This window comes from Chiroxiphia lanceolata, chromosome 29 (assembly GCF_009829145.1).
Source record: "Chiroxiphia lanceolata isolate bChiLan1 chromosome 29, bChiLan1.pri, whole genome shotgun sequence".
Lineage (NCBI taxonomy): Eukaryota > Metazoa > Chordata > Aves > Passeriformes > Pipridae > Chiroxiphia > Chiroxiphia lanceolata.
The window spans coordinates 2695506-2723074 of NC_045665.1; positions in this window are offsets into that span (position 1 = coordinate 2695506).

Below are 27569 nucleotides of genomic sequence, written 5' to 3' on the forward strand. Positions count from 1 at the left end.
GAGAGTCCGAGGGACGCCGGCGCTGGGTTCAGCCCCTGGGCGGAATTGTCTGAGGAGGTCAGGGGAGGGAGAAGAAGGAAGAGGAGTGAGTTGAGGTGGAGAGGAAGCGACCCACTTGGAGCAGAGAGCCGGGATTGGCGGGGGCAAGGAAATATCGGGGAGGCGGTTCGGCTGAGCACGTCGCCGCACAGAGCACGCGGTTTTGAGAATGGTCGAGGGGCAAGAAAGGAAGAACATCCCTTCGGGCTCCTCGCCCCGGGCTCAGCCTCTCCTGGCCTGTCCCGGGAGCAACCCTGCTGGCAGCAGGAGCAATTCTGCTGGGTACAAACACCACTTGGGATTTTGTCGGGGTTTGTGGCACCAGTGCTACGGCGAGGCAGTACACGGGAGAAGAACCTTCCCCAGAGAAAGCTCAGACCTGGCGTGATATCTCCCACCTGCTTTGGACTTCATGGAGATCAAGTGTCCGTAAGTAAGCACTACTGTGTCCCTCCTCCTGCTCCTCTTACTCAGAGTACGATGGAACAACCCGTCACACCTGAACTGGATGTGCTGGAACCAGTACATTTGCAGCAGGTTGAGGGGCACTCAGAGGCACAGCAAAAATATTCATTTTCTTTCCCATCTCTCTCACCTCCGTAAATTCTGAGGGTTCCTTAATCCATGAGTTCCTCACTCCCTGAGAACAGACAATGATGATCCTGCAAACAGGGAGACCTGAATATGTTGCCAGACGGGGAAAACTGGAAGTCGTACCAGAAGTAGCTTGCAGGCAGAAAGGGATGCATTATTAAATTGGTGTGATGAGAACTTGATAGGCCTGGGCAGTTTTGAAAGTATCTGCTGATTCTCTTTAGAAAAGCAGAAATGTGTGACTGCAGAGATGTCACGTGGTGGCAGGAAATGGATAAGGAGAGGGAAAGCAGAGACAGAGAAGGAGCCTGAACTCTCTCTTCTTCCTCTCCTCTTCCTTACAGAAGTAAGATCATCTGCAGTGAAAACATGCAAGACAGCAAGTATGCCGTTTGCAGAAGTTTTTCCTCTATTCAGTGGTATTCCCCCACGGGGCCTGAAAAAACTTTTGAATATTTTCTGGGAACAAAGAGAAAGGATGCATTGATGAAAAACCGGGATATAGAGAGGAGGACGCCCAGGCAGAAAGTGAAGACGGGATAGTCAATGTTCATGTTGAAACCAACCTACCCGTTTGCTGAGAGTGTCAGAAATCACTACGCTGTCCCGAGAGAGGAGAGCTGCCAGAACCGACTCGCCTGGGGGGCAAAGAAAACAGGAGGGTAGAGAAATGATCTCTTCTTTCAGTGCCTGAGCAGTTTTCTTTGGGTTTCTCTGGGCAGTAGCCCCTCTGGTTCCCTCAAACGGAGCCATTCTGAGAATTACCTGGTTTTGGGGTCTCACCCATCGGCAGGGCCTGTTTCCGGTCAGCTCGCTGTGCAGTCCTGACTTCCCCAGTTGCAATCAGCTTACATGCCTCAGAAAACTTGTTTAATAAGAGATTATTTCGTTAAGAAGAAAGTCAATTATACATTGTTTAGGCAAATGGGAAGTTATAAGACACCTGCCTTAGCTGGTCCTTGAACATTTAGTTTAGAGGTTAGAGGTCGGAGAGACCAATGCTACGAGGCCTGCTAAGCGAGAAGACCACTCTACTAAAATAACTGCCCCTCCCAGAAGAAATGGACGCTAGATGGCAGTCTTGATCCACGAATACAATCCCAGATGCTGTTTGACCCCAAAGTCAGAACAGAATTAGGGACTGTTTGTGAAAAGGGGACTGTTTGTGTTTCTTTCAAGTATCACTGTATTTATATTCCGAAATTTATACTGATTCTTTGATTCATGTATCGCGGAGTACCCCAATGAATTCCCCAGTTGTCATATTAAAGAAATGTTTGATTCAATGATTTCTGGTCATTGGGTTTAATTCTTTTTTTAATCCCTTTGATTCCATGAATTTCCAAAGATATCCCAGGGTTTCTTTAATTCCATGAGGTCCCGCACTTCCCAGTGATGTCCCTTAATTCCCTGGTTTTCTGTTGTTTCCCAGGGAACATTTGCTTCCATGATGCAGGGTAGTGTCACTACGGCCACTTGATTCTGTGAGTTCCCCCAGTGTCCCAGCAGTCGTTTGGTTGCATGAGACCCTGCAATGTTGCAGTGGGTTGACGTTGCCTTGATGTCAGGTGCCCACCAAACCGCTCTATCTCCGCCCTTCCCATCCAGACAGGAGAGACAGAAAAAGATGGAAAATTATTTCTACCGTGAGAGCAGGTACTTTACTAAAGCAAAAACCCAAGTTTGTGCATGCATCAGTGAAGAGGAAAATAAAGAGATTTATTCTCTGCTTCCCATCAACAGCCATGCCTGACCACTTCACGGGAAGCAGGGCTTCACCACACAGAGAGGTCACTCAGAAGGCAAGTATTGTAAAAAAATGATTCCCCCCTTTCCTATTCCTTTCCTGAGCTTTGTAGCTGAGCTGACGCCACATATTCTGCAACATCCCTTTGGTCCATTTGGCTCAACTGGCCTGTCTGTATCCCCTCCCATGATCTTGCCCCCGATTCAAGGGAGGAAGATTACAATGCGAATGCTGCACCAACCCTGCTCAGCAGTTGCCAAAGTACTGGTGTTATTAACCAGTTTGTAGCTCCCAATGCAAAGCACAGCACTGTGACGGCTGCAGTGAGAAAATGAACTCCAGCTCAGACAGACCCAAGACACGTGGGATTCTGAAATGTCTCAGAGTTCCTTTGGTTCCACGATGCCCCCCGTGTCACCATGACACAGCTGTCAGACCTGGCAGTAGAAAAATAAATCAAAAAATTCAGAAGAAATCATCTTAAAGTCATGCTAAACCTGTTTTCTACAGTCCAGACTCTACATATGTGTGACTGCAGATACTTGGGATGAGGGTAGATGTTCAGAGGAATTCATGGGTTTGATCTAGGAAACCTGTCCCAAAATTTTCACTGCCTTTTCCTCCTTGGACAGTACCTGGTGCCTGGAGGAAGCTCCTGTCCAACAGCAGCTCCATCCCCCACTTCCTCCTCCTGGCATGCGAGGCCTGTAGCTCTTGCACTTCTGCTTCTTCCTGGGCATCTCCCCGGTTGCCCTCCTGGGCAACGCCCTCATCCTGAGAGCCATAGCCTGGCACCACCACCTGAACATCCCCAGGGACTTCTTCCTGCTCCACCTCTCCCTCACGCACCTGGGCTGCATCTGCACCACTGTCCCCAAAGCCATGGTCAATTCCCTCTGGAACACCAGGGGCATCTCCTACTCAGGATGAGTTGCACAGGTGTCTTTTTGCTTTTCTTCTTGATCCCCTCAGAGGTTGCCCTTCTCACCATCATGTCCTACGACTGCTACATGGTCATCCGCAAAGCCCTGCACTACAGGACCCTCCTGGGCAGCAGAGCTTGTGCCCACATGGCAGCAGCTGCCTGGGCCAATGGGAAGAGGTTCTGGGCAGTTCCAGTGAGTAGAAAATCCCAATGTTCATCTGAAGTGTAGGAGTGGGCAGGGTGGGAGCATTACAGGGTAGAGGTGGCTCCAGGTTCTGGGAGTGGCAGTAGGAGCCCAGGGAGACACTGCCCCTGCTGCCTGTGTGTATGCGGGGGAAGGACTCGTGTCTCTGAACACCCCAGTGGGTGTGAGCAGTGCATCAATCCAGCTTAGGGGGGGACACCTCTCAGAGCCCTGACACATTTCTGGGTGTGACTCCAGGAAAACCCCCACTGCACCAGGGAATTACCAGATCCTTTGCTGTCACTCTCCTGGTGTGCTGTGTAATGATGAAACTAGGAACGTGATCATAAGACCCTGTTAATTTTCTAAGAGGAGAGATGTCACTGCTAGAAAGAAGTGTCACTGAAGAGGGGAGAAGAGGGAACATCATTGTTTCCTTCATCCTGTTCCAGAGCAGGTTCCCCTGGAGCCCCAGGGACCCCTGCGGGGAACCCAGAGGGGCAGAGAAAGGGCTGCTTTTGGCTCTTGCTGTGCTGTTCAGTTGGGCCGGATTCCTGGCACACAGGGAACTCCTGGCAAGCAGGAAGCACTGCAGAGAGACAGCTCTGCCCAGGAGCAGCTCCTCCGCACAACCCAGCAGGAACCACGAGAGAAGAGAAGCAAGGAAGAGGGAGGCTAAAGGCAGCGGATAGATGGGAGGTGTTCAGCTGAGACTACCCTTGGAGACACGACTTCACACTCCTTGGGTAATTTCACTTGTGTTCCTGGAGGAATCTCCTCTCCTTGGGCAATTTCACTTTTGTTCCTGGAGGAATCTCCTAAAGTTACCATATCCCACAGCCTTGCGCATATGACAGGACTCTCCCAGTTTCTCTGTTGCACAGGAGGAGGATGTTCTCCAGGGCAGGCCTCCCCTGCAGCACCGTCAGAGGGACAGTGCAGGTGGGCTCCTTCTCCCAGGGATGGCTGAGGGGTGGGAAGGTGGGAGTGCAGCCAGGGGTACCCGGGGCTGTCTTGCAGAGCAGGATCCCTGTGATCCGGCCTACTTCGTGTCAGGGTAGGGACCCTGTTGCCTACTGGTGTCAGGTCTCATCCTGCCTGGGTAGTTGCCCACACCTCTGCAGGGAGAAACTGTCGGTGGGTGGCAGGAACCCCATCAGGAGCCAGGTAGGGTCTTCCTGCCGTTGATTGAGTGCTGTGGGAGGTCAGGGCTGCTCCCAGATCCAGATCACACCAGCACATTTCCAAGAGCACTGTCAAATGGGAAGGACAAAACACAATTATTAGGAAGGAAAAGAACTTTTCTGAGTCAGTGCTTTTAGTTTCTTACTCCTGAGGAATCTGGGGCTTGAGAAACGGAAAAGGAGCTCTCATATTGGACAAGTCATTGAGACTCCTGAGCTGTAACTTGGAATGCACAGTACTTCTGCAAGCAACTTCCTAAAGTGCTTTTGGCCTCTGCTCTGCTTTTGACAGAAGCAGCATCACTTCTGCCGGACCCATCTGTTTTTTCTTGATCTGCCCTTTTCCACCTGCAAAAAGAAAAGTTGCCCAGTCAGTACCCTGCAAACAGGCAGGTTTCTCTCAGACCAAAGCGAGTGCCCAGACTTTTGGATGGATACTGAGGGAAGTCATGAATGGATTTCTGATGTTGAGTCTACTGTTTTGAGATCACAAAATGTTGTGTTGAAGTCATCCTTTTCCTTTGAGAGGGAAACTTAAGTTCTTATTGTGCACTAGAAAAATAGGCTTGTAACACTACAAGAATTTTACCTTTACCATTTCCTTCCTTATAGTTCTACCCACCCTCGCACTCTGTTTCTTCTAATACACACGTGGAGTGCTCTCCTCCTCCTTCAGGATGCTTCTCCTCCCACAGCAATGCCCCTGCAGGGACATTTCTTTCTCCTCGCCCCCTCTCTCCACCTTTCCAACTGCAGTGTGGGGCAATGTCTCTGTCTCTGGCCATTTCCTTCCTCCTAGGAAAGATCCAGCTCGTGGGACACCGCCTTTCCAGCAGCATACCAACCCCTCAGCCTTCCTGGGGCCTTTCCTCTGCCCTGACAGCAGCAGCTTCCATGTGCTGTCCCCAGGCTACTCCTTTCAGCTACTGGCACAGACAGGGCCCAACTGTACCAGCTACTGTCCCATCCTGTGCTCAGCACGAGGGACGGGGCAGCCCAAAGAGAAGCCCCGTTGCTGGAGCGAACCCAGGCCCTGAGTTAGAGGGGATCTCCCAGTCCCTGTGACAGCCTGTTGGTCACAGCCTTGTGCTGGGCTGTCAGAGACCCTGCTCTGCCCCTCTCTGAGATACCCCACGGTCTGAGGGACAGACACAGGGAACTCTGTTCACAGAAGCACATCCTAGGGTTTCATTAAGGGGGTTTGCAAGGGGATGTGACTCTCAAAATGAAGTGATCTCAAGACACTGTCTTTCCTGGCCTCTCTAGAAGTAGCTGATGGCGTTTGTGCTGACTCTTATTCCTCTCTCCACACACACACACACAGTGTGAATGCTTAACTGTCTTCTTTACAGTGCAAATATGCTCATTTACTGTTCCTCCGTGGAAGACAAACAATTATTATGAGGTAGAAAGATAGACCAGTGCTGGGAAGAGTGATTGCAAGGGACTGGTCTGTGATGAGTGCATTGGGGCCTCTTGAGCAGGGGACCCAGGAAATAGGGTCACAGACCAGACCATTTTTGTCACTGTTGGCCTTTCAAGAGTATTCATGGAGGTCTGGCTGTGGAAGGGACAGGACTGTGTGCCCTCATCCTCTACAGTCACCCTCTTCAGCTCTTCAGTGGTACTTTATGCAGCAGGAAACTTCCTGGTGGTTTTTCTTGACAGCAACTTTGAAAGAACACTTGAGCCTTCAGGCGCTGCCCTGAGGAGATCTCGTTTCCTTTTGGAGGTCAACTCTGTCCCAGCAGTGCCCATGGTCTGTCCCTGCCTGCATTGCAGGAGTGACATACAGCAGAACTGTGACCAAGCTGGCAGAGCACTCAACCAGCAATCAGAGATGGATCAGATCAGAGGGTGGAAGTTAAAGAGAGCAGCTCTGGAAGACCAAGTCCTAGTGCTTCCTGGAAGATCTACCATGCCAGGATCTTTTCCTATCCATCCCTGCACCCAGAACTGTCCCTGAAATTCAAGAAAAGGTCTTGGGTAAAGGATCTCAGGAAAAACAAAACCACTGACCGGTCCTTTGTATTCATAAACACAGAGATTGATTTCAAGAAATCCTTAAACAATATGTAAAGCACAATTTATTACATCCGGGGAATACAGGGGGTTTTACCCTTTCGTGCATTCAGCTGAGAAAAGAAACACAACAGATTTTTATACATTTGGAAGAAGTGAGTTTCTGTCGAATTCTGTGCCTGGGAATGACAGGGCTGGAAAATGGTCTCTGGGGTCCTGGTGGATGGCCAGTTGGCCAAGAGTCAGTGGTACCTTGGCGGGGGCTCACCGTTCGGTAAGGCAAGGGTTTTCAGACACACGAGTCTTTCTCTTGCACACAGACACAGACAGTTCATGGTAGCAGGGGCAGTATCTCTTGGGGGTCCTGCTGCCACATCCGGAGCCTGGATGCACCTCAGCCCTGTGGGGTGCCACCTGCTCTGCCAGTATCTGAGAGATGGACACGGCGAGCTCTGTCCACAGAAGCACATCCCAGGACTGCATCCGGGGGCTTTGTCAGGCTTTAGTACCGTAAATGCAATGTGACACCAAGACACTCTTTGTCCCACATAACTTCAAGGCTCCCCCAGGAGGCTGATAGCACTTGTGTTTTCTAGGGTTATCTCCCCACACCAACACCAGGTGTGTGCTCAAGACTTGTCTGTGCAATGCAAACAGAGACACCCTGTTTAGTCCTTCCGTGTCTCTCCAGGGAAGGCTAAGGAACCTCTGTGGGCTGGGTGAGAAGCCAGTGCTGGAAGCAGTGGTTCTATTGTGAGTGCCAACCAAGACTGGTTGTCAGATGTGGGATGCACGCCCCGGGGAGCTGATCTGGGTTTTCCAGTGCACATGTCAACAGATCACACCCTGCTCTGGTGGTCCTTCATGTCCTCCTACGGAGGTGAACGACAGCGATGGGAAAGAGAATGAACTTTTTGACTGTGCCTCTGAGTGCCCCCCAACCTGCTGCAGATGTGCTGATTCCAACACATCCATTTCAGGTGTGGCAGGCTGTTCCCTGGTCCTCTGAGCAAGAGGAGCAGGAAGAGGGACACAGTAGAACTCCTACCCTGGAGGATAATTAAGCAGTCTCCACTTACCAACAGAGGAGGGATGTGAGGGAAGAGAGGATGGCCGTGAAAGGAGCTCATGGCCTTTCAGTCTTGAGCTCCCCGATACGTACCCGCACCCCTACCACCAAGCCCAACCCAGACCGCCGCCTCGCTGCCACCACTCTCGCATGGTCTCCACCTCCAGCCCGCATCCAACGAGAACCTGAGGGGCGCCGGGTTCAGCCACGTGGCGGAATTGTCGAAGGAGGGCAGGCGAGGGAGAGGAAGGCAGAGGAGGAAAGAAGGAGGAGAGGAGGAGGCCGGCCCGGAGCAGAGAGCCGGGGCTGGCGGGGGCAGAGAGACGCCGGGCGGCGGATCGGTTGATGCGGCGCTGGTGGGGAGTGAGGCTGGCGGCGTTGGCCGCGATTCTGCTCGGTGCGCAGGGCTGGTGGCCGGGGACGGTGGGGACCGGGGCAGCGGCTTGGGTGGCCGTGCAGGTCCCTCGAGGCAGCCGTCCTGCCTGGAAGTTTCTTCACAGAACTCTGCCCCCGAACTATCCTCCCGTCCCTCTCTCCCTCTACTCCATAAAGCATTCCCTTGGAACACTCATCTCTCTTTTCTTTATCGAGCCGTTCCTGTTTCCTTGCTTTACTCTCTGTCCTTCACAGAACTCCTGCTGTCCGTCCTTCCCGTTTCCTACTTTTCTTTCTCTCTTTGCTTTGCTTAGTCCCACAGCTTTCAGTGACTCTACCAATCCACCTCTCTTTCCTGCACTCATCTCTCCAGCAAATACTAACGGACACTTCCACTACTGCATATTTTGTCATCTTCTTAAAGTTCTTTTCCGTATGGTCCTGACTGCTTCTGTGCCCTTTTTTCTGGGAAACAACATCCAGAGCAAAAAGTACTTCTGACTGCTTTTCTTCTTTTTCTCCCCGCCAGTGTCTGCAGGCAGAGCCCCAGTGCAGCAGGACCCATTGGTAGACACAACGGAGGGCAGTGAGTTCACCATCAAGTGGTCACACGCCAACATACGGATAGGTGATTTTAGCCATTTCTATCGGCAGCTCTCGGGCCACAGCCCCGAGTTCCTGGCACGCTCTGCTAAAGATATCAGAGAGTTGCGGGCGCCAGCGGGGCGGCTGTCGGTGTCGGGAGATCCTCTGGTTCTCCCGGTCCCGTCATTGGGACCTGGCTCTGCGCCCTGGTCGGCATGGAGTCGTTGACACCGTCGTCTTTGGAACTTCCAAGGGATTTTCTTGGAAATACACAAATCGGTTAATCTGTTCTGCAGTGGAGCAATGTAGCGCCCCAATGAAACCAGGGCGTTTCACTCCCATGCAGAGCACAGGTTTGTGAAAGTATGCCTGAGGGCCAAGTGACGTACACAGCACAACGCATCGCAAGTCTGGGCACACTGCTGTCAGCTGCAATGTGTGTCCGTAACTTCTCCTGAGCCATCGTTTCACTGCACCGCGATTCTCTGGTTCAAGAGGATCTTTCTCTTTGGATGGGAGGAGGGTCCTGACTTTGCTTTGGGGGTGGAAAAGACACAGTAAGGGTCCGCAAGACTTGGAGTGTCACTCGTCAAGGATCTGAACACTACATCTCGGACGTGTGTTGAAGAAAATGTGAAGGTAGGCAGCGCGAAGGATTGAGGTGCAGCCAAGCCAGATCAAGTGTTAGAGGTGGTGAGAGAGGAGACAAAAGCAGTAAGAAAGCAGAGATCTCCAGCCATCTGGCCCTGGGCTCAGGAAGGATGGTTGCAGGACCATCCTCGATTGTCCTCTCAATACAAATGCAGTCTTCTCAACTTCCTGTAAATGTGTTTATCTCTACTCTGATACCTAAGAGGGGAGAACCATGTCAGGAGCACACAGACACAGGGAGGGTGAGCTTGATGCTGCTCTTCTACCTGGGAAGACTGTGAAAGCCTCAGGACTCTCCACGTGCCTAGAAGTCTGTTTTACACCTTGAGGAGGTGCAGTACTTCCACTGGAATGCTCTCACTCTTACCACTATCATCGTTCCATCGTTTTTCACATCATCATAACTCTTGTAGAGGAAACACCGTTTTAGACGTAACCAAAGTGAGTATTAGGTTTCCTGTGGTGTGCTGGGTGCCTGGGATCGCGCTAAAGAAGGGGTTGGGAGTAAGGGTCTCCATCTGCCAAGGGTCTCCATCTGCCACGTCCCCAGACCTTCAGCTGCCCTTTCCGATGGGTGGGTCAGGGCTCCCCCAGCCCCACCACTGGAAGGGAGCACTCTGGTTTTGCCCCCTGTGCTTCCTTCTTGTGCATGACGGTCACCTACTGAGTGTTCATCCTGTTCCCTGCCCATCCCTCAGCACATTCCCTAGGGTTTATGCTGTCCTTGCCACAGTTTCGGCTGGGATGTCCAGCAGCCCTGCTGGAGCCATGTTCCGCTCTCGCACCTGGCATTTTCCCAGCAGAGAAAAGCACAACCAGAGCCTCTGGGCTGCTGCCAAGCAAGACTCCTCTCCTTTTCTTGGGCAGCTGGGAGAGAGGTGTTCTTCCCGGCCAGACGAAGAAGGACAAGGGGGAAACCACAGGGGCGGAGGAGACACGTGTTCTCTGAGGAAGCTGTAAGCAGCCCAGAGAGCTGAGGACAGCACGGGACGAAGAGGAAGGTGCAGCAGGGAAGAAGCTCCGGAGTTCCCAAAAGCCCAGTAGTGGGTGTGCATCAGAGCAGGTAAGTGCAAGTGGGGAGCGGAGGACTGCATTACGAGGCTGAACGGGAACAGCCACTGCCCACGAATGAGGCCCCAGAGCCAGGCAATTCTCAAAATGCCATCGGCTGAGGGAGCCAAAGGGGTTGCTGCTGGGGAAAGGAGAAAACCAAGGAGAGCAGTTCAGGCACTGAAAGAACAATTCATTTCTCTGCCCTCCTGCTTTCTTTGCTCCTCAAGAGCGTCGTTTCTGGCAGCTCTCTTCTCTCGGGACAGGGAGGTGATTTTTGACCCTCTCAGCAAAGAGGCAAGATGGTCTCAGCATGAACTATCTAGTCCTCACTTTCTGCCTGGGTCTCCTCCTCTCTGTATCCCGACTTTTCATCAATGCCTCCTTCTTCTTCCTTCCAGAAAACACTCAACAGCCTTCTCAGGCACCGTGGGGAAATATCACTGAATAGAGAAAAATCGTTGCAAACCTCGTACCTGCTCTCTTGCATGTGTTCACTCCAGACAATCTTACTTCTGTAAGGAAATTAGGAGAGAAAGAAGAGAAAGCTCAGACCCCTTCTCTCTCTGCTCTCCCCTTCAACACCTCTCGCTCTCTCTTCTCTCTCACCTGCTGCCACCACAAGACATCTCGGCTGTCTCTGCAGTCCCACATTTCTCTTTTTCTGAAGAAAATCAGCAGATCCTTTCAAAGTTGCCCCAGACCCATCAAGCGCTCCTCTCACTCGGAGGTACAGTCAAAACCTTCATACTCTGTCACCTGTTTAAATTCCGAGGGTTCCTCAGTCCCGCCTTCCTCACTCCCTGAATACACCCAATGGTGATCCTGCAAACAGGGAGCCCTGAATGTGTTACCAACCTGCGGAAAACTGGAAGACGTGCCAGAGGCAGACTGGAGGCAGAATGGGACGGTTTATTAATGTTAGTGAGAGGAGAGCTTGATGGGTCTGGGGCATGGAGAGAGGAATCCACCGTAAAGGGTTGGGGAGACCCAAAAGATTCTAGGAGGGGGTTGGGAGGGGCCCAGGAGTCCTGAAGAGGGTTTGGGGGTCCCCAGGAGGGAGTTTGGGGGTCTGAGGTGGTCCCAGGAGATTTTCAAGGGTTAAGGGGATGTACAGGAGATTTGGGGGGGAGGGGGAGAGGCAGAGGGGTGGACCCCAGGAGGGGGGCTTTCGGAGGGTCCCCAGGACTCTTGGGGAGGATCTGGGCAGTTCCCGAGAGTCTTGGGGGAGATTCAGAGGGGTAACGAGGAGCCCCCGGACCCCCTGAACTCACCCGACACCACGGCGGGGGGAGACCCTGGGGTCGGGATCGATCAGGACCGATCGGGTTCAACCCCAATCCTTCCCCCCCCACCGCCCCGCTCCCGGCAGCCCCTGCGGAAGTATCGACGTTCTATTGGATGACTCACCGGCCCGAGGAGAGGGACCGAGCAGAATTTGCCAGTGACGTCATTCCAGCAGAGCCGTTCTATTGGTTGTGACCAACGAGGGAGCCCCAAAACCTGTTCATAGCTTGGGGGCGAAGGAGAGCCGGCATCGCTGGGAACGGGGGTGCAGAGGGTGTTCCAGTGCCCCTCTCTCTCCCAGTGCCCTCTCAGCCCATCCTAGTGTCTCACCTCTCTCCCAGTGCCCCCGGCCATGGAAGTCCCAGCCCGGCCCCGCCCCTGCTCTGCTCCAGGCTGGTTTCTCCCCTGTAGGGGCAACTGAGGTTGCTCCAAGGTGGGTGGGAGCTTTCGGGGCAGGGAGTGACTCCCGACCTGCTGCTGGAACCACCCCCTGGCAGGGCGGGCCCGTCAACCTGGGGCACCTCCTCAGCCGAGCCTGGGGATGGGCCGGCAACTGGGAGGGGGTTTGGGAAGGACTGAAGAGGCTGAGAGGGGGTTGGGGGTCGTGGAGGTAAATGGGAAGGGGTTTGGGGGAGCTTGGGGGGTTGGGAGGGAGGTTGGGGAGAGTGGGACCACTGTGAGGGGGTTTGGGGAGCTTGGGGGGTTGGGAGGGAGTTTGGGGAGAGTGGGGTGACTGTGAGGGGTTTGGGGAATCGTCAGGGGTCTGGGACGGGACTGGGAGAGAGTTTGGGTGCGTCCTCGAGGGGAAGGGGGCAACTAGGAGAGGGTTTGAGGGATCCTGGGAGGGCTGGAGATGGGAAGTGTTTGGGGGCATCTTGTGCGCTTTTGTGGGTTTGGGAGGCAGTCTGGGGGCCTGGGAGGGTTTGAGGGGAAGTTGGGAGTGTCCTGCGGGACCGGGATGGGATTTGAGGGCTCCTGGAGGGGTTGGGAGGGCTTTATGCCTTTATACTGCGGGCATTTTCTAGTACTGATGGGGATAATCGGTGAGCTGACTGTTACAGAATCATCCAAATTTTAACAAGACTTTGAAGGTGGTCAACCTCAATTTGAAGCAGCTCATTTTTAGCAACAAGTTTATCCAATTTTTCTCCTGTTTCCCTCTCAAAGGCTGACGATGACTACAACAGGACATTTTCTGATTTCAAAACTGTAGACTCAAGATCAGAAATCCATTCAGAAGCAGGAGAATTTTTAGCTTCTTATTGTGCACAAGACAAACAGGTTTATAACACTACACGAATTGTACCTTTACCATTTCCTTCCTTACATTTCTGCTTAGCCTGACATTGTTCCATGTATAGCAAAAATTTCTCCTTAACTTTCTGAAACCTTTGAACCAAGTCTTTCCCAGCCTGGGAAAGCAGCGATTTGTATTTTTGCAGCAGAACCCATTCCTGACTTTCCTGTCAGCACTCCATGCGAATGTCTGTGCACTCACTTTGGCGTAAGAGAAACCTGCCTGTTTGCAGGGCACTGACTGGGCAACTTTTCTTTTTGCAGGTGGAAAAGGGCAGATTAAGGAAAAAGAGATGGGTCCAGCAGAAGTGATGCTGCTTCCGTCAAAAGCAGAGCAGAGGCCAAAAGTACTTTAGGATGTTGCTTGCAGAAGCATTGTGCATTCCAAGTTACAGCTCAGGAGTCTCAGTGACTTGTCCAGCATGAGAATTCCTTTTCCATTTCTCAAGCCCCAGATTCCTCAGGAGTAAGAAACTAAAAACACTGACTCAGAAAAGTTCTTTTCCTTCCTAATAATTGTTCTTTGTCCTTCCCATTTGACAGTGCTCTTGGAAATGTGCTGGTGTGATCTGGATCTGGGAGCAGCCCAGACCTCCCACAGCACTCATCCAACTGCAGAAAGATCCCGCCTGGCTCCTGCTGGGGTTCCTGCCACCCACCGACATTTTCTCCCTGCAGAGGTGTGGGCAACTACCCAGGCAGGATGAGACCTGACCCCGTCAGGCAGCAGGGTCCCTGCCCTGACACGAAGAACCCCGGAGCACAGGGACCCTGCTCTGCAAGACAACCCCGGGTACCCCTGGCTGCACCCCCACCTTCCCAGCCCGCAACCATCCCTGGGAGAAGGAGCCCACCTGCGCTGTCCCTCTGACGGTGCTGCAGGGAAGGCCTGCCCTGGAGAACATCCTCCTCCTGTGCAACAGAGAAACTGGGAGAGCCCTGACAGATGCGCAAGGCTGTGGGATGTGGTAGCTTTAGGAGATTCCTCCAGGAAGACAAGCGACATTGCCCTGAACCTGGAGACTCATTCTGCAGAGCGCTGTGTAGTCGTGTCCCCAAGGGAAGTCTCAGCTGAACACCTCCCATCTTTCTGCTGCCTTTAACCTCCCTCTGCCTTACTTCTCTTCTCTTGTGCCTACAGGTAGTGCCCTCCGCCCTACTGGGTTGTGCAGAGGAGCTGCTCCTGGGCAGAACTGTCTCTCTGCAGTACTGCCCACTTGCCAGGAGCTCCCTGTGTGCCAGGAGCCCGGTCCAGCTGAGCAGCAGAGAAGAACAGAAGGCAGCCCTTTCTCTGCCCCTCTGGGTTCCCCGCAGGTGTCCCTGGGGCTCCAGGGGAACCTACTGTGGAACAGGCTGAAGGAAACAATGATGTTCCCTCTTCTCCCCTCTTCAGTGACACTTCTTTCCAGCAGTGACATTTCTCCCCTTAGAAAATTAACAGGGTCTGATGATCACCTTTTCTAGTTTCATCATTACACAGCACACCAGGAGGGTGACAGCAAAGGATCTGATAACTCCCTGGCACAGTGGGGGTTTTCCTGGAGTCACACCCAGAAATGTGTCAGGGCTCTGAGAGGTGTCCACCCCTGAGCTGGACTGATGCACTACTCACACCCACTGGGGTGTTCAGAGACACAAGTCCTTTCCTCGCACACACACAGGCAGTTCATTGCAGCCATTATCCAGCACTATTACGCAGCATGTCATTCCCAGTCTGTCCATACATCCGGGGCTACCCCATCCCAGGGACAGAATCCACCAGAAGTTCACTTCTTCCAAATGTATAAAAATCTGTTGTGTTTCTTTTCTCAGCGGAATGCACGGGCGGGTGAAACCCCCTGTGTCCCCCAACCGTAATAAAAGTGTGCTTTACATATTATTTAAGGATTTCTTTGAATCAGTCTCTGTGTTTAAAAACACAAAGGATCCTTCGGTTTTTTTTTTCCTGAGATCCTCTACCCAAGACCTTTCTTTGAATTTCAGGGACAGTTCTGTGTGCAGGGATGGATAGGAAAAGACTCCTGGCATGGTAGATCTTCCAGGAAACCCCAGTATTGGTCTTCCACAGCTGTTCTCTTCAACTTCCACCCTCTGCTCTGATCCACCTCTGACTGCCGGTGTAAAGCCTGAGTGGTCTGCCAGCTTGGTCCCAGTTCTGCTGTGTGTCACTCCTGCAATGCAGGCAGGGACAGGCCACGGGCACTGCTAGGACAGAACCGAGCTCCAAAAGGAAAGGGGATCTCCTCAGGGCAGTGCCCGAAGGCTCAAGTGCTCTTCCAAAGTTACTGCGAAGAACAACCTCCAGGAAGTTCCCTGCTTCATAAAGCACCACTGAAGAGCTGAAGTTGGTGACTGTACAGGATGGGGGCACACAGCCCTGTCCCTTCCACAGCCAGGCCTCCATGAATACTCTTGAAGGACCAACAGTGACTAAAACAGTCTGGTCTGTGACCCTATTTTTTGTGCCCCCTGCTCCAGGGCCCCCAGTGCACTCATAACAGACCAGTCCCTTGCAATCACTGTTCCCAGCACTGGTCTATCTCTCCACCTCATAAGGATTGTTTGTCCCCCACGGACGAACATCAAATGAGCGTATTTGCACTGTAAAGAAGAGAGTGAAGCATTCACACTGTATGTGTGTGTGTGGAGAGAGGAATCAGAGTAAGTAAAAATGCCATCAGCTACTTCTAGAGAGGCCAGGAAGGACAGTGTCTTGAGATCACTTCATTTTGAGAGTCACATCTCCTTGGAAACCACCTGAATGCAACCCTGGGATGTGCTTCTGTGAACACAGCTCCCTGTGTCTGTCCCTCCGGCCGTGGGGTATCTCATAGAGGGGCAGAGCAGGGTCTCTGACAGCCCAGCACAAGGCTGTGACCAACAGGCTGTCACAGGGACTGGGAGATCCCCTCTGCCTGAGGGCCTGGGCTCACTCCAGCAACGGGGCTTCTCTTTGGGCTGCCCTGTCCCTCATGTTGAGCCCAGGATGGGACAGCAACTGGCACAGCTGGGCCCTGTCTGTGCCAGCAGCTGAAAAGAGCAGCCTGGGGACAGTACACGGAAACTGCTGTTGTCAGGGCAGGGGAAAGGCCGCAGGAAGGCTGAGGGGTTGCCACGCTGCTGGAAAGGCTGTGTCCCACCTGCTGGAGCTTTCCTAGGAGGAAGGAAACTGCGTGAGACAGAGACAATGCCCCACACTGCAGTTGGAAAGGTGGAGAGATGGGACGAGCAGAAAGAAATGTCCTTGCAAGGGCATTGCTGTGGGAGGAGAAGCATGCAGAAGGAGGAGGAGATCACTCCATGTGTGTATTTGGAGAAATAGTGTGTGAGGGTGGGCAGCGGTCAGGGAAGTGTTGCAAATGGCAACAGGGGTGAGAGCCGGGGGGGAAGCCGGATGGGTGTCTGAAGCCTTCAGGGAAACAGAAGCAGCTGTGGGACAGCACAGGACAAGTTGTGCTGGAGACGGCCAAGGGCACTGGTAAGGCGTGTTAACTATTGCTTTTAGGACCAGAGCTTGTGTTTGCTTCATAGATGTCAGAAGATTGCTTTAAAACATATTTTTGCAGTCAGACCTTATCACCACCGATGATAAACATTATTAACCTGTCACAATTTGTACTAACAAAGAGTGCTTTTCCCTGAACTGTTGGAGTGAGTTCTTTCAGTTGTCAGCGGTGGGAAGCTCTTCAGCAGGGTCTGCTGAGGGGTCTTCATGTTGTTGGTTGAGATCCCCCTGACAAGGGCACTCAAATCATCCTCTGATCTTGTGAATCTTCACGTGAAGGATCTCATTAAAAGATGCCACGGACTGGTTGGACACACGGGTCTCGACTTTCCGGGGGGCACTGACAGGAAAAACCTAAACTCCCTCCTTTTGGGTGGCATTAAATTGCTGCAGAGATGCAGGGTTGTCAAGGATAATCTGCTGCAAAAATACAAATCTCTGCCTTCCCAGACTGGGAAAGACTTGGTTCAAAGGTTTCAGAAAGTTAAGGAGAAAATTGTGCTATGCACGGAGAAATGTCAGGCTATAATAGATTAATAGTAACGTAATTTACTCATCATATTATTAGTACTAATTTACTCATTCATTGGTATTGCATGTTATATTTCTCTCTCTATATATATTATTGTAATCAATGTTCTGTTAAGGCCGGACGACTGTAAGTTGTAGAATGGATAATTAACCTGTCAGTATTATAAGTTGATAGTCCTGCAGCTTGCTGTTCTTAAGCTGACAAGAAAAATTATTATGTCTTACTGAATAAGTCTTTTGTACATTGTCTAAGAGTGTACACCTAAAGTAACGAAGGGAAGGACAAGAATCAAAGGGTCAAGTACGAGGATGATAAAGAGGATCCAAGATGAACATTTTGAGAGTCCGACACACTAGGCCCCAAGGACAATGAACTAATTAAAACTATGGGTAGGAAAGTCCCTTGCAACTGAAGCAGGCCTGCAAAAGAACCAACCAGAACCAGACCTGCAAACTCGGATCCAATAGAGGGATAACAAGTGACTATGGGAGGGAAATTGATAAGAGTATAAATATTACTGTTTTTGCCGACTGTGCTTCCTGGCCGTGAATGGAGTAGGGGTCTCCCCCGCAGCCCAGTGCACTGTTTTGCTTCTTTGCATTTTATATAAATCTTTAATAAATTTTTGTTGCTATGTTCCAGCCTCAGTTTCATTTACCTATAACAAGGCTAAGCAGAAATGTAAGCAAGGAAATTGTAAAGGTACAATTCGTGTAGTGTTATAAGCCTATTTGTCTTGTGCACAAGAGGAGCATAAAATTCACCTGCTTCTGAATGGATTTCTGATGTTGAGTCTACTGTTTTGAAATCAGAAAATGTGGTGTTGATGTCATCATTAGCCTTTGAGAGGGAAACAGGAGAAAAATCAGATAAACAAACTTGTTGCTAAAAATGAGCTGCTTCAAACTGAGGTTGACCACCTTCAAAGTCTTGTTGCACCAGAGTGCAGAGAGAAAACTCTTGCTAAGAAAACAGGCCCCTGGTTTGGTCAGGCAGCTTCATAAACCAGTGTCTTATCCTGGCATTGAGACTTGGGAAATCACAGAGAACTGGGATTCTCAGTCTGAGGAGAGAGAGAAACCAGGAGACTTTGAAGTTCAACTGATGTTTCTACAGTCTCTCAGCTTTCCTCACATTAATGAAAATTGGTTCATGAGGATAATGAGGATGCAGCTTCTGCTTTGCACAAGCACCAAAAGGAATACTGTGAAAGCCATGGCCTGTAGGAGGACACAGAGAAGGGTTTGGCTGGTGCTAGGAAGGAAGGAATTGGCGCTGGGGGAGCAGGGATTGGAACCTCAGGGATGTGGCACAGCAATAACAGGGGCCCAGGCAGCTGGCAGGGGGCAAGGTCTCACCCCCTGCCCCAGCAGCAGCATTGGACTCTGCCCAAGGTGCTCCTGCCAGGGGTTGGGCCCTGCAGGCAGGAGCAGAACCCACTCCCTGGGGCGACCTTGCTGCCCCGGCCCTCCTCCGGCCCAGCCTCTCCCTGTGTGCGCGCTCCCCACAGCACAGGTTGCATTGGGCAGCATCCCCTGATGGGCCCTGCAGAGCTGCCCCACGGGGACACTTCCCTTTTATGTCACAGGCGCCACAACCTGTCCCAACCAGCCCTGCCCATTGTCCCCACCCCAGCTCAGTGACTCACACTGGCCCCTGGCAACCAAAGAACCAAAGCCCCACACTCCCAGAGTGCAGCCCCACCCATCTGCAAGGGGCTCCCAAGGGTTCTCTGCACAAAGTAACCCCTCCAAACCCTTGTCAGATAGAAAACTTCGGGACATAACCCTTGGATGCTTTTAGTACAGAGATAACAAGCTTTTCTTGAATAATGGAGGGGGTCACTTCTTTATTATTAATATTTACAGTTATCCAGCTGGGGAAAGGATGTCCTACAGGCTAATGTGGTGTCACATTTGGAGCGAAAAGTACTTTTCAAAGAAAATCAGGGTGCATGGGTGATGCAGAGGAAGCTGCCAAGTCACCCAATGTGAAACTCAAACACTGCTTTGCACCAGCACTGCCCTTTCACACATCTTTTGCAAAGACAAAGATGTCAGGGTTTAGTTTCTAAATCAGTAACACTCGACAAGATCTCTTTATGAACTGACAGCAAGAGAGCTTGGGAACAGCTTAGGGTTGGCAAGCGTAGGAGCCCACAAGAGAAGGGGCTGAGCGGTATGTCGTGAGCACTGACAGCTGGATGGTTGTGGAACCACCAAGGACTGCCAGACACGAAAGACATCACCGACTGGACTCTGCCCAAACACCAGCCCCCTGCCCTCCCTTCTCAACCACTCAATCACAGCCTGCACACACCCACACCTACCAGGGCCAACTGGCTGTTTCTCTTCTCTTTTCTGCCTGGGGGCGAAGGAAAAAGGACAGGGAGGGCATTTGCCTTCAGGCCAGAGGGAAGGGGAAGGGGATCCCCCCAAATCCATCTCTGGCAGGATGGGGGCTGGGGGGTACATTTGGGGACACCCAAGAGTATTTTCAAGGGGGGGAAAGGATGGGGGCACCCACAGGGGGTTGGGGGGAGGGACCCAGGAATGTCGTGGTGGGACACTGGGGGGTTCCCAGTAGTTTCTTGGGGGGGGTTGACACCCAGCAGTCCTAGGGGGAAAAATGGATATAGGAATCTACCGTAAAGGCATGGGGAGACCCAAAAGATTCTAGGAGGGGATCGGGAGGGGCCCAGGAGTCCTGAAGAGGGTTTCGGTGTTCCCAGGAGGGAGATTGGGGGTCTGAGGTGGTCCCAGGAGATTTTCAGGGGTTAAGGGGATGCACAGGACATTTAGGAGGGGAGGGGGAAAGGCAGAGGGGTGCCACCCAGGAGGGGGCTTTCAGAGGGGTTTCAGGAGTCTTGGGAGGGATCTGGGCAGTTCCCGAGAGTCGTGGGGGAGATTTGGAGGGGTCACCAGGAGCCGCCAGACCCCCCGAACTCCCCTGACACCAGCATGGCCTCTTTGGGGCTGCACGTGAAAAATATCACAGTGAGCAGAGACCCTGGGGCCTGGATCGATTGGGACCAATTGGGTTCAATCGCGATCCTCCCCTCCCCCACCATCACTGCCCTGCTCCCGGTAGCCCCCGCGGAAGTATCTATTGGATGACTCACCTGTTCTATTGGATGACTCACCGGGTGCCAGGAGAGGGGCTGAGCAGAATTTGCCAACGATGTCATTCCAGCAGAGCCGTTCTATTGGCTGCGACCCACGAGGGAGCCCCAAAACCTGTTCATGGCTTGGGGGGGAAGGAGAGCCAGCATGGCCAAGAACGGGGGTGCAGAGGGTGTTGCAGTACCTAGGAAAGGGGTAAAAAAGTTTCCCCTCTCTCTCCCAGTGCCCTCTCAGACCATTGTAGTGTCTCCCCTCTCTCCCAGTGCCCCCTCAGCCCATCCCGGTCTCTCCCCTTCTCCCAGTGCCCCCAGCCATTGAGGTCGCAGCCCGGCCCTGCCCCTGCTCTGCTCCGGGCTGGATTTCTCCCCTGCAGGGGTAGCTGAGGTGGCTCCAGGGCGGGCGGGAGCTTTCGGGGCAGGGGGTGGCTCTCGAAAGGCTGCTGGAACCACCCCCTGCCAGGGTGGGCCCGACAGCCTGGGGCACCTCCTCAGCCGAGCCTGGGGGTCGGGCCAGCAACTGGGAGGGGGTTTGGGAAGGGCTGGGGAGGCTGAGAAGGGGTTGGGGTCGTGGAGGTAAGTGGGAAGGGGTTTGGGGGAACTTGGGGGATTGGGAGGGAGGTTGGGGAGATTGGGGTGACTGTGAGGGGTTTGGGGGAATCATCAGGGGACTGCGAAGGGCCTGGGAGAGAATTTGGGAGCATCCTCGAAGGGAAGGGGGCAACTAGGAGAGGGTTTGAGGGGTTCTGGGAGGGCTGGAGGTGACTGGGAGGAGTTTGGGGGCATCTTGTGGGCTTTTGTTGCTCTGGGAGGCAGTCGGGGGGCCTGGGAGGGTTTGAGGGGAAGTTGGGAGTGTCCTGTGGGACCAGGATGGGATTTGAGGGCTCCTGGAGGGGTTGGGAGGGTTTTATGCCTTTATACTGTGGGGATTGTCTAGTACTGATGGGGGTAATCGGTTAGCTGACTCTTTCATAATCATCCAAATTTTATCAAGGCTTTGAAGGTGGTCAACCTCAGTTTGAAGCAACTCATTTTTAGCAAGAAGTTTATCCGATTTTTCTCCTCTTTCCCTCTCAAAGGCTGACGATGACTTCAACAGCACATTTTCTACTTTCAAAACTGTAGACTCAACATCAGAAATCCATTCATGACTTCCCTGTCAGCACTCCATCCGAATGTCTGGGCACTCCCTTTGGCCTGAGAGAAACCTGCCTGTTTGCAGGGCATTGACTGGGCAACTTTTCTTTTTGCAGGTGGAAAAGGGCAGATCAAGAAAAAACAGATGGGTCCAGCAGAAGTGATGCTGCTTCTGTCAAAAGCAGAGCAGAGGCCGAAAGCATTTTAGGAAGTTGATTTCAGAAGCACTGTGCATTCCAAGTTACAGCTCAGGAGTCTCAGGGACTTGTCCAATATGAGAGCTCCTTTTCCGTTTCTCAACCCCCAGATTCCTCAGGAGTAGGAAACTGAAAACACTGACTCAGAAAAGCTCCTTTCCTTCCTAATAATTGTGTTTTGTCCTTCCCATTTTACAGTGCTCTTGCAAAAGTGCTGGTGTGATCTGGATCTGGGAGAAGCCCTGACTTCACACAGCACTCATCCAACGGCAGGAAGACCCTGCCTGGTTCCTGCACAGGAGTGTGAAGTTGTGCCCCCAAGGGAACTCTCAGCTGAACACCTCCTATCTTTCTGTTGCCTTTAACCTCCCTCTACCTTGCTTCTCTTCTCTTGTGCTTACAGGCAGTGCCCTCAGCCCTGTTGGGCTGTGCAGAGGAGCTGTTCCTGGGCAGAACTGTCTCTCTGCAGTGCTGCCCGCTTGCCAGGGACTCCTTGCGCGCAAGGAGCCTGGCCCGGCTGAGCAGCACAGCAAGAGTCAAAAGCAGCCCTTTCTCTGCCCCTCTGGGTTCCCCGCAGGTGTCCCTGGGGCTCCAGGGGAACCTACTGTGGAACAGGCTGAAGGAAACAATGATGTTCCCTCTTCTCACCTCTTCAGTGACACTTCTTTCCAACAGCGACATTTCTCCCCTTAGAAAATTAACAGGATAAAAGATGATCACCTTTTCTAGTTTCATCATTACACAGCACACCAGGAGGGTGACAGCAAAGGATCTGATAACTCCCTGGCACAGTGAGGGGTCTCCTGGAGTCACATACAGAAATGTGTCAGGGCTCTGAGAGGTGCCCACGTCTGAGCTGGACTGATGCACTGCTCACACCCCCTGGGGTGTTCAGAGACACGAATCCTTTCCTCGCACACACACAGGCAGTTCATTTCAGCAGGGGCAGTGCCTCCCTGGGCTCCTGCTGCCACTCCCAGAGCCTGGAGCCACCTCTGCCCTGTAGTGCTCCCACCCTACCCGTTGCTACATTTCAGATGAACATTGGGGTTTTCTACTCCCTGGAACTGCCCAGTCCAGCCCCTCCGCGGTCCCCCCATCTCCCTGCCATTCCCCAGCCCAGTAGAGCAGCACAGTCGTTTCTGGTCGTGCAGCCAGAAAGGGAGGAAATAGAGGAGAGGGAGAGTGACTGCGTGCCTGGACTGCTCAGGAGATCATCAGCTCAGGCGGTAGCTCCTGCAGCCCCAGGGCCAGACCCTCTTCCCAGTGACCCAGGTAAATGCTACCACATGGGCGCAAGCTCGGCTGCCCAGGAGGGTCCTGTAGTGCAGGGCCTTGCAGATGGCCACCTAGCGGTCGTAGAACATGATGGTGAGAAGGGCAACCTCCGCTGTGATCAAGAAGAAAAGCAAAAAACACCTGTGCAACTCATCCTGAGTAGGAGATGCCCCTGGTGTTCCAGAGGGAATTGGCCATGGCTTTGGGGACAGTGGTGCAGATGCAGCCCAGGTGTGTGAGGGAGAGGTGGAGCAGGAAGAAGTCCCTGGGTGTGTGCGGGTTGTGGTGGCAGGCTACGGCACTGAGGATGAGGCATCGTGAAACCAAAGGAACCCTGACACATTTCAGAATCCCACGTGTCTTGGGTCTGTCCGAGCTGGAGTTCATTTTCTCACTGCAGCCGTCACAGTGCTGTGCTTTGCATTGGGAGCTACAAAGGGGTTAATCACACCAGTGCTTTGGCAACTGCTGACTCAGGGCTGGCTCAACATCCACATTGTCAGCTTCCTCCCTTGAATCGGAGGCAAGGTCATGGTAGGGGATAGAGACAGACCAGTTGAGCCAAATGGACCAAAGGGACATTGCAGAATATATGGCATCAACTCGGCTACAAAAGCTCAGGAAAGGAACAGGAGAGGGGGGAAACCCATTTTTTTAAAATACTTGCCTTCTGAGCGACCTCTCTGTGTGGTGAAACCCTACTTCCCGAGAAGAGACCAGGCATGGTTACTGACAGGAAGTAAAGAATAAATCTCTATTTTACTCTTCACTTATGCATGCACAAACTTTGACTTTTTGCTTTAGTAAAGGGCGTGATCTCAAGGTAGAAGCCATTTTCCATCTTTTTTTGTCTCTCCTGTCTGGCTGGGAAGGGTCGCGATAGAGTGGCTTGGTGGACCCCTGGTATCCAGACATGGTCAACCCACTGCAACATTGCAGGGTCTCATGCAACCAAAGGACTGCTGGGACACTGGGGAAGGCACGGAGTCATGCGGCCGTCTTGACACTGCCCTGCATCATGGAAGCAAATGTTCCCTGGGAAACAACAGAAAACCAGGGGACGTCATTGGGACGTGCGGGACCTAATGGAATTAAACAAACCCTGGGATATCTTTGGAACTTCATGGAATCAAAGGGATAAAACAAAAGAATTAAAACCAATGACCAGAAAGCTTTGGATCAAATATTTCTTTAATGTGCCAGCTGGGGATTCATGGGGATACTCTGCCATGCACGAATCAAAGAATCAGTATAAATTTCGGAATATAAATACAGTGATACTTGAAAGACACCCCCCCCTTCACAAGCAGTTCATACTTATGATTTTGGTGTCAAATAGCATCTGGGATTGTATTCGTGGAGCAAGACTGCCATCTAGCATCCATTTCTTCTGGGGAGGCAGTCATTTTCGCAGAGTAATCCTCTCGCTTACCAGGCCTCGTAGCATCTCTGATTGGTCTATCCGAACTCTAACCCCTAAATTAAATGTTCTAAGACCAATTAAGATGTGTGTCTTAGAACTTCCCTTTGGCTTAAACAATGTATAACTGACTTTCTTCTTAACAATACAGTCTCTTATGAAACAAGTTTCCTGAGGCATATAAGCTAATTTCTTGAAGATGGGCAGACGAGACCCTCTCTGTTAGTTTCCATGTATCACCTACATTCTCTCTCTTAGAGCTAGTCATAAAAGAAAAGACCGCTACCATGCCAAGAAAGCAAATCCCTTTGTTGATTAGGATTTTTATCTAAGAAAAAACTTCTGATTTACAAAGTCCTTTAGAAAGGAGATCCTCTCTCATTTCAGTGCCATTGTGACAATATGGGGCCTCACGTAACACGTGGAACACTGAACACTGCAGATTCCCATGGAATCAAGGGGCCATTGTGATATTCTAGGGCCTCAGGGAAGAGGGAGGACCTGCAAAGAGACCTCAAATCAGAGGTTTGGGCAATCCTCCACCAGAGGAAATTCAACAAAGGGAAGTACCGGATTCTGTCCTTGGGATGGGGCAACTCCAGATATACTGACAGACTCGGAGTGACATGCTGCATAGCAGTGCTGGAAAATGACCTCTGGGGTCCTGGTGGTTGGCCAGTTGTCCAGGAGTCAGTGGTGCCCTGACAGGGGCTCACCGCTCGGTAACGCAAGGGTTTTCAGACACACGAGTTCTTCCCTTGCACACAGACACAGACAGTTCATGGCAGCAGGGGCAGTATCTCCTGGGGCTCCTGCTGCCACGCCCGGAGCCTGGATCGACCTCAGGTCTTATGGGTGCCACCTGGGTTTTCCAGAGCAAAAGGCAATAGATCACACACTGCCCTTGTGGTCATTCACTTCCTCCTACCGAGGTGACAGCGATGGGAAAGAGAATGAACCTTTTGGCTGTGCCTTTGAGTACCCCGCAACCTGTTGCTCATGTGCTGGTCCCAGTACATCCTTTTCGGTGTGACAGGCTGTTTCCTGGTCCTCTGAGCAAGAAGACCAGTAGGAGGGACACAGCAGACCTCACTTAAGGAGACTGCATCTCCATGAACTCCAAAGAAGGTGGGAGATGCCATGCCATGTCCAAGCTTTCTCTGGGGAAGGTACTGCCTCACACACTGCCTCACCGTAGCACTGGTGCCATAGCCCCCGAGAAAACACCAGGTGTTCTTTGTCACCAGCAGAAGTGCTTCTGCTGCCAGCAGGGATGATCCCAGGGACAGACCAGGAGAGGTTGAGTCCGGGGCGCTGAACCCGGAGGGTTGATATGCCTGTCGTGCCTTTCGACAATTCTCAAAAACGCATGCCCTGGAGGTCAACTCAGGAGTCTCCACGTGCCAACAGAGGAGAGATGTGAGGGAAGAGACGATGGCGGTGACAGGAGCTCATGGCCTGTCAATCTTGAGCTCCCCGATACCAACCCGGATCCCTGACACCCAGCCTGGTTCCACCTCCTCTGCGGGGAAGGGAGTGAGGGAGAGGAAGGCATAGGAAGGAGAGGAGGTGGAGAGGAGGTGGCCCGCCCGGAGCAGAGAACCTGGTCTGGCGGGGGTAGCGAGAATGGCCGGTGGATCGGTGGCTGTGGCGCGGAGCGGGTCTGGCTTCGCTGGCCACTGTTCTGCCCGGTGCGTACGGCTGTCGGCCGGGGACGGGGGGGCAGGGTCAGCGGCTGGGGCGACCGCGTTTTTCTCTCGTAGTTAACCTCATACTTGATAAGTCCTTCACAGAGTCCTGTCCTCGAACTATCCTCCCCTCCTTCCCTCCCTCTGTTCCATAAACATTCCCTCGGAACAATCATCGCTATTTTCTTTGTCGAGACGTTCGTGTTTCCTTGCTTTACTCTCTGTCCTTCAGAGAATACCTGCAGTCCTTCCTTCCCATTTCCTTCTTTTCTTCTTCTCTCTGCTTTGCTTAGTCCCGCAGCTTTCCATTCTTCAGTGACTCCACCAATCCAACTCTCTTTCCTGCACTTATCTCTCCAGCAAATACTAATGAACACTTCCACTACTGCACACCTTGACATCCTCTTAAAATTCTTCTCCATATGGTCCTGACTCCTTCTGTGCCCTTTTTCCTGGGAAAGAGCATCCAGTGCAAAAAGCACTTCTGGAGGCTTTTCTTCTTTAGCTCCCCACCAGTGTCTGCTGGTAGAGCCCACGTGCATCAGGACCCATTGGTATAGACTACCGAGGGCTGTGAAATCACCATCAAGTGCTCACACGGCAGCATAGGAATGGCTGATTTTATCCATTTCAGATCTCAGCTCCGGGACCACAGCCCCAGCTCCTGTCAGGCTCTGCTTAAGTTTCCAGAGAGCTGCAGGCACCAGTGGGGTGGCTGTCTAAGTCGGGAGATTGGTCTTCTGACCATCCTCTCTCTGTCCGGACCCCGTCATGGGGAAACGTTGCCCTATTCCTGCTCCCTGGTGGATACGGACTGATTGACACCGTCTTTTTTGGAGCTTTCAGGTGATTTTCTTAGAAATACACAACTCGGGTTAATTGTTTCCACAGCGGAGCAATGTAGCACACCGATGAAAAATGGGCGTTTCAATCTTAGACCACAGGCTTGTGACAGTATGCCTGAGTGTCAAGTGACATACGCAGCAGAGGGCAGCACAAATCTGGGCATCCTGCAGTCAACTGCAATGTGTGTAACTAGCTTCTCTTGAGGCATCGTCTGTTGGATACTCTGATCCACTCCAGGCAGGCACCGCGATTCTCTGGTTAGTCAATATCTTTCTCTTTGGATAGGAGGAGGGTTCTGACCTTGCCTTGAGTGTGGAAAAGACACATCAGGTTCTGCAAGACTTGGAGTGTCACTCGTCAATGATCTGAACACTACATTTCGGACATGTGCTGAAGAAGCTGTGAAGGTAAACAGTGAGACGGAGAGAGGTGCAGTCAAGCCAGAACAATGGTTAGAGGTGGTGAGAGAGGAGACAAATGCAGTGAGAAAGCAGAGATTTCCAGCCATGTGGTCCTGGGCTCAGGAAAGATGTTTGCAGCACAATCCATAATTATCCTCTCAGTACAAATGCAGAGTGCTAAACACCCTGTAAATGTGTTATCTCTGCTCTGATACCTAAGTAGAAAGAACCATGTCAGGAGAACACTAGTATAGGGATGGTTAGTATGATGTTTTTCATCAACATGGGAAGACTGTGAAAGCCTCAGGACCCTTCGCTTGCCTAGAAGTCTCTTTTACACCTGGTAATTGTGCAGCACTAGCACTGGAATGCTCTCTCACCATTATCTTCATTCAGTCGTTTTTCTCCTCATCATAAGAGTTTTGTAGAGGAAACGCCA